The following is a 7,955-nucleotide window of genomic DNA, read 5'->3' as shown; positions in this document are numbered from 1 at the left end:
ATTCATTGGTATTGTACCACTTAGTCAACTTCTGAATCCCTGCAAATGAGGAAGGAAAAGAAGTATATACAGCAAGCCAAGCCATTTATTCACAGTCACTATTGAGGTTCATTTTAATTAAACAGTTTTCGAGTGGCATGTCTTCAAAGCCCAGATCCATTTAGAATGTTGAGATCTAAACAATCACTTCTAAACATGTCCATCTTGTTTTTTTTAGAAACAACTATTTACATCAGTGCTTCAGAGGGATGCTGATCTTCCTGATTCAAGTTGGTATGGGTGAGTCTTTGCATCTAGGCAGCTGTTGTAGACTCAGGCAGCAGGTCAGCAACTTGTGCAAGAGGAAGGAAGTCATCTCACTTTGTCAAGACAGTGGAATTGTCCAATTGGCTGCCTGGATTCAATAAGATTGCATTCAGCCTATCCAAATACTTAGGTAGCAAATGGCTACAGGTCTGTTCCAGCAACAACTGCATGAACACCAGTTGACTGGACTACTTTGCAATTCGCTGCTTATTATAATCTAGGCCTATTTAAACAAATGGACCCTAAACTCAGTTGACCCTATGAAGAAAAGAATCATTAACTAGCCCCTTTGAAAAGATTTTTTTAAAAAAGAGTGTCCTGTTCTATGACATTGTCCAGTAAGGCACCATTTGTTCATTGAAAATGCATATGAGCTCTTTCAAGAGTCCTTCCTCTTTTCAGGAAACCTACGGGACAGTTTGTAATCTAAATAAGCGCTGAAACAGGACCATAAAATGAATCGCGTTAATATAATTACAACCACTAAAATCATCAAAGGGCCTGATCCCATATTTAAGCTACAATAATGAGGTAACGGGGTAGGGGGGGGATACTAATCCTACTACTATCACTGCTCTGGGAGATCTAATTATATAATGTCGTATTCAGGGCTGTGTGGCGGATGGAGCAATTCCTGTAACATTCCAATCAAAGTGATCTCACTAGCATGTGAAGGAAGAGTCCAGCTGACAGATTTGGGACATGTACTATTTAGTCAAGAGGCCCCATGTACTATTCATAAAGAATTAACAACTCTTATATTGACAATGACATTATTGTCAGAAGATCTTTGGAAGGGGAAGAAGGGGGGGGGACCTCCATAAACTCTCTCTCACACACCCTGTGAAGTTAGACTCCCTCTCTCTCTCTCTCTCTCTCTCTTTCCAGCCTCTTTTTTCCCAATGCTGATGTAATCTCCAAACATCTCCAACAGCAGCTGCTTAGCGAAACCGGGCACCTTCTCCCTAGTCCTTTTCAGAAGCACACGCGGCACTTTCCAGTCCCCTCAAGACAATTGGGGCCTTTCTTTTGCCAATTAGCTATCACTTCAAGAGCCCCCACGCTGTCCAACGGGCTCTTAAGAACAGTCTTTGCAGGAAACAACACTGGAGGGGCTTTTTCTTTTCCTTTCCTAGACAAATTAAAAAGGAACAAGAAGGGAGGGAGAAGAAGGGGGAAAGCAAATCAGAGCACAGAAACTTCCCAAAATGCATTGCTCATAAATTAGTCCAGGGCCGCATGCAAAAGCACCCATGAGAGTCAATCTCATAGCTAGGAAGAAGGCGGTCGGTGGTGGTGGTGGTGGGGAGGGAAATGCTCACTTTCTCTTTGGGAGACTGTTTCGGTCAGTATGTTAAGCAGATGTGACAGAAAAGACTGTTTGTTATAGCAAAGCTCAGAGTTACAAAAACTGTACAAGAAAAGGAGTTCTTGGAAGGCTGGTCTTTGCTTCTCTGTGTTAGGGGCATTGTTATTTGTAGCAAAGTGAAATAGGAAAACGAAGCTTTGTGGGGCTTGATTTTGCTAACTATTGGTGGAGATAAATAGGAGGGGGACTTTGCTAAAAGCCCTACTGTAGACCAGTGCAAATGAGACTCAGCTACTGTGCTTTCAAGAAAATAAAACAGGTTGGGTTCATGGGAAACTAGATATTGAGGCAGAGACAGATTGAACCGTAGTTATTGCCTCAGTTGGTCTGCCATGGTAGGATATGATACAGCTACTTGGCCCACTGAAGTTTCAATTCCTTGAAAGCAATAGAGCTGAGGGATACGACTTTGGTTTATTGTAGTACTTTACTCCAAACAAGGTGCCTTTTGGTCCCTGTCAGAACCAAAGGTCACTAGTTATTGTTAGCAGACTGACTGTCAGACTGTTTCCTAACTCTGATTTTATATATATATATATATATATATATATATATATATATATATATATGGGACCCGGGTGGCTCTGTGGGTAAAAGCCTCAGTGCCTAGGACCTGCCGATCGAAAGGTTGGTGGTTCGAATCCCCGTGGCGGGATGCGCTCCCGTCGCTCAGTCCCAGCGCCTGCCAACCTAGCAGTTCGAAAGCACCCCCGGGTACAAGTAGATAAATAGGGACCGCTTACTAGCGGGAAGGTAAACGGTGTTCCATGTGCTGTGCTGGCTCACCAGATGCAGCTTGTCACGCTGGCCACGTGACCCGGAAGTGTCTGCGGACAGCGCTGGCTCCCGGCCTCTAGAGTGAGATGAGTGCACAACCCTAGAGTCTGTCAAGACTGGCCCATACGGGCAGGGGTACCTTTACCTTTACATATATATATATATATATATATATATATATATATATATATATATTCTTAGAAAAATTGCCCTTACATCAGGGATGGAGAACCTCCAGAAGTTGCAGGAGTGCAATTGCTGTCAGCTTTGATCATTGGCCACGGTGACTGGAGACTCTGCTCGCTGGGACTGATGGGAGTCCAATTGCTTACCTTGAGGGATACAGGTTTCTCATCCCTGCATTAAAACATATGGTTGGAGTAAATCTTTTCTTCACATATTGACCAATCTCACAACCAGCTGAGGTCAAGTCAGCTGGGCCTGTTGTTTACACTGTCATTTTGACAGGTTCAGCTATCATCAGCTAAAGACTGAGCATTTAAACTGTAGCCCCAAGCCATGAAACCTCCCAGGCCTGTGTAGAGCTTGTCTGAGGACCAGTACAGGAGTCTTGTTTTAATAAAGTTATAAACGCAAACAAAAAAGCAGAGGGTCTCTGATGGGACCCCCTGGCCAGCTTAGCTCTCCAAGGCCTGGGGCAAGTGTCCCCAGCTGCCCGTCCCGTCCCCGCCCCCCGCCCCCCGCCCCCCACACAGGCCTGGAGCTTCTCAAGAGGTAAGGAAGGTTCATCTCCACTGCCCTTTCACATGGGTTGTAAATCCTCTCAGTTTCATCAAGGTTTCCAGAGAAGTTGTATTCATTTTGGTGTTTCGTTTCATATGCAATATGTACTGGTTTCAAATAATGTTTTGGTCTTGGCAATTTCGGGTGGTTGTAACTGCTTTGAGTTTAAGAAGCATGGGATCAAATTAAAAATAAATCATATTTATTTACATATACAATTTTATTACTCAGATTTCTACAATAAAGTTTCAGAATGATGTAACATACAAGAAAAAAAGTCAATACATACTACAATTTTATGGAAGTACAATAATCCATAGCCACCAGTCCAGTACTAATCACACTTTAGCAGAACTTAGAAAACTCATTTATAAAAGGTTCTAGTTCATCCTGTCCCAAAAGGAACTAGTTCAAGTTAAATCTCGTACTTTTATAAAACAAACTAGTTTGGTTCAAGTTCATCCAAATGAACTTTTTAGTTCATGAAAGACTAATTCTTTGGAGGTGGGAAATCAGCATTCAGAATATGATAAGCTGAAGTATAGGGTCCAAAAGTAAATCAGGGGCTACACACAAGTAATAAGATATCTAAAAGACAGAATTGTCTTTCCCCATAATTCTATTTCTATCTTGGAAAAGGCTTACCTGTTTAATTTCTGCCTGCTACACAGCAGGCACAAGACAGCATTCACTTTGTTATTTTACCTGTACTTCACACTGCAAGCTCCACCTGTTGGAAGAGAATGAATCTCTTCAGCAGAGAAGATACTGGAAATGCCTCATATTCCTTCTTTCTTTGCTTAGCAACAGTGATTTTGGTGACTGAGTGACCATAGCAACAGCAATACCTCCATATCTGCCTCATAAGACACATAATGTTGCCTCCATGTTTTGTTTTCTAACTTTCAACTGACACTTTAAAAAAAAAAATATGAAAGCTTCCAGGCCTCCTACTGGAGGCAAGGGGTGGAAAAGGGGAATGAACATGAAGATTAACTAGAAACAATTCAAAGTTCTACCCCAAAATAACCTTAATTCACCTTTAACTCATCCAGAAATAATGGGAACTATTTTCAGGTGTAGTTCAGAGATTTTTGAACTAGTTCAGTGAACTTCATTAAACCAAACAGGTTTATTCCAACCACTGCACTTTAGTCTATATCTAACCCAGAATGAGGGTACTTAAGCCAACAGTTATGCAAACTTAATTCTGGGTTTGATTTAAGCCTCTGTTTTGTGTGGCTAGTGGCCCAGTTGAGGGGAAGGGGATCCCTAGATGCAATAAACACAACAAACACATTGTGCTTAATGGGGATCAGATGAGAATTGTATTAGTTCTCTATTTCTGTGTCAGGATAAATTCTTCTTATAACATAACAGTGTTGACCTCATTATTCACAATTATCCTGGGGGGCGGATTATATCAGGCATTATTTTACAGTAATGGATCAAGTTACTTTTCTGGGGGGTATATTCTATGGCTTTTGCAACACAATCCCATGCATGTCTACTCAGAAGAAAATATCATTAAGTACAATGGATTTCCTCCCAAGTGTATAGGGTTGCAACCTTAATGTCCAGCATTGACTTTTGCCTCACACCTCCCTCTTCTGGAATTGAAGATCCTTCCTCTGCTTCACCATAAGAAAGAAATATTCCCAATATACTATGGTAATTTTAGCTCCATGTATGAGATGGGAAATGCACACACTGGGAGATTCATGGGATGGGAAGCCCCATGCTGTACATCTTTGTCCAGATCCAGTAAGGCAGATCCGCATGCACAGCTCATTTGAATGTGTATCTTCATCTGGATGGACTGTGAACATTATTATGCTTATCCTATCGAACTGGCTGAGTGCATCTTTTGATGCAAATGGGGCTGCATGTCGCCCCCATTCCAGACCACCAGTTGTTATGTATAACTAGATCTCCTTGACTACAATGGGACTGTGGTCAATGTATGTCGTATACACCTCTGTGAAAAATGGTGATATACTCATAACTAATACATTGTCATAGTATCTCGATTATATGCCTTTTTTTTAAAAAAAACCAACCAGATTCAGTATTTGTGATCTTCATGTGAATTAAAAACCTCGCAATCAGGAGGAAGATACTTGAACAACTAATCAGGAAAATAATAATTACATTTTAGGTGACCTCCAATTTGCAAACAAAAATTACTGACATTCAATATCAATAGTAAACAAGGATTATGTTCAGTATCAACTGCAATGGGTTCTAGTCCATAAAATTGTGTGTGTATGTGTGTGTGCATGTGTGTGTGTTACAAATTTATTTTACTTCTTTATATTGAAATATTTACATTCTGCCATTCCGCCTCATTTAAATTACCTTCAAGGTGCTTACAGCTCATAAGAAAACGACAATTAAAACATCCTAACCATCACCACAAGCTAACCACTATAGGAAATAAATAACATATGAAGCTGGTGAAAATTATATCTTAACACAAAATTAAAAGGAAATAGGATACTTAACTTACTCTTATTAGTCACATATTCAGAGAAGGTGGAAAAGGCAGCAACACAAACCTAGCAAGGGCCTTTTGACTAATACAGAGGTCTTGAAGTTTTCTTTTAAAGATTTTTTTAAATTAAAAAAACCTAGATATCGCCAATGCTTATCCCTTAGCATCACAGGTTTCCTACATTTATCAGACTGGAAAGGTAAAGGCATCTCTTTTCAATGTATTTACCTAAGGTCCCACAATTCCCTGTACAATGAAGTGAAAACAATACAGCCTTTTAGAGGAGTCCTGTTAAAAGCCAAATCAAGGAGTTTTATCTTTAAAGGGCAAAATTTGAAATGTTGACAAAGTAAACAACTGTTTCAAGACCTTGTGATTATATGCATGCTCCAAGTTCTTTCAATGTTACATTGTGCCGAGAAGGACACAAACCACATGCCTCTTACTTACTCTTCGGCAACGAAAAATGTCACAAAAGTACTGAGAGAACAGGCAAGCATTGATAGAAACTAAAGGAGAAACTATGCAAGAGTAGCTTCCCCCTCAATCCCAGATTTAAAAAAGAGTTCATTTTAATATCGTCCTTGCATTTTAATCAAATTTGCATCATATTGTGTAGGAGCGCTGGTCAAACCTGTGACATCAATTCTGAGCTGGTATGGTGAAAAAGACTGTTCAATTGCTTCAGAAGTGCATCAGCCTTCGTTCCATTTATTTCTGTGAGGGAAGGGAATGCTGTCAAGATGGCTGGGATTAACGTCCCCCAGTAATGGAGGCTGAGGACTGAGAGGTGGTCCCGGGATGTAGTGAAGCTAAGGGACAGGAAACCTAGAAGGGAGATTACAGAGCAGGCAAAGGACTTAGAGGGACATGAAGGAATAGTAGCTTGCTTGAGAGAAAAGACAGCAGGGACTGGAAATGAAAAATGGGACTAATCAGAGAAGGAGTCACAGCATTCAGTTTCAAAGCATTTAAGGTTGAGGGAGCTATATGCTTTGATGGGAAAAGAAAGGCATACTAGGAAGGCTGGTCAAGATATAGAGTGACTAATTGCTACATCCAGACTATGCCAAGGGATTCTTCTCATTGTGGGTTGGCCAGTATAACTGTCAAAAAGCGGGGGGGGGGAGGGGAGGCAAATATTATTTGAACTAATCAGCCAATTATCTCACAGTTAGACGTCTAGCACTTACTTGACTATGGAATAAAACATTTTAATAGAATGCCCAGGTGCCATGTACTAGAATTCCAAAAACTAATGGAACCGTCTCTGAGTTTGAAGAGGTATTTTACTAGGCCTCAGACCCAGAGTTGGTTTTCAACATGACAGGCACCAGAAGGTAGTCCACCTGGCTGTTGGCCCATAAAGGTAGGAATGGCAACAGAGGAGAGGAGACCTCAGATGCAACTCTTTGCCCACATACCTGCAGGGTGAAAAGGGGAGCATTGTAAGGGGGTGGGGAGGAAGGGGGACCAATTTTGGGAAGGGAACAATTTGGGAGTCAAAATGGGAAAGGGTTGCATTCTTCAGTAGCTGCAGCTTCCAAAACCAATGTAAGGGGAGCCCCACATAGATCACATTGCTATGATCCACATTACAAGGTGACCAGGGCATGGGGCACTGTAGCAAAGTTATCTCTATCCAGCAACAGTCAGAGCTGGCACACCAGCCAACGCTGATAAAAACCAATCCAGTGGCAATGATAGATGAAGGCATACTCCCAGCCTATATACCTGTTTCTTCAGAGAAGTGCAACCCCATCCCGTGTGGGTGATTATAGTCAAATCCAACAATGCATTTTCTTGCTTTTTAGTATGTTTTGGTGCTGATGACCACAGAGCTGTATTGCTGTTGACAGAGACTCAGACCATATAAATGTAATTGATAGAGAGGGTTCTATGTGATATCATTTCCCCATGTCTCTTGAGCGGGAAGAATCAAAGAAGTATTTCCTGTTCCTTCTCTCTCTCTCTCTCTCTCTCTCTCTCTCTCTCACCAGAAATGGGGGCAGACATGCCCTCTGCTTGGTCCATCTCAGGCTCATGCTCAAGACTGTTTCGACTGTAAAGTAGATTTCAATTGATCCAAAATACAGCAGCCAAATTACTGGCTGGCGTTCCATTTAGATCACATCTAACTCCTGTTTTAAAACAGCTGCATTGGTTGACAGTTTGTTTCCAAGCCCAGTTCAAGGTATTTAAAGTCCTAAATACATGAAAGACAACCTATTGGGAGTTGAAATCAGCCATGTTGGTAGTTCCACC

The 7,955-nt window shown here is 41.3% G+C and overlaps 1 long non-coding RNA gene across 1 annotated transcript; it reads right to left on the bottom strand.

Moving 5' to 3' along the window:
* Positions 1-818: 818 nt before the first annotated feature.
* LOC310681532 lies at positions 819-5,959 on the bottom strand. Its single transcript, XR_014513373.1, has 4 exons — positions 5,706-5,959; positions 3,842-3,926; positions 2,669-2,809; positions 819-1,438 (listed from the first exon to the last, which is right to left on the bottom strand). It is a non-coding gene; the product is annotated as an uncharacterized lncRNA (long non-coding RNA).
* Positions 5,960-7,955: the final 1,996 nt, after the last annotated feature.

Source organism: Podarcis tiliguerta, assembly GCF_965153285.1.
Source record: "Podarcis tiliguerta genome assembly, chromosome: 1".
Taxonomy (NCBI): Eukaryota; Metazoa; Chordata; class Lepidosauria; order Squamata; family Lacertidae; genus Podarcis; species Podarcis tiliguerta.
This window is presented reverse-complemented; position numbering and strand designations above follow the sequence as displayed.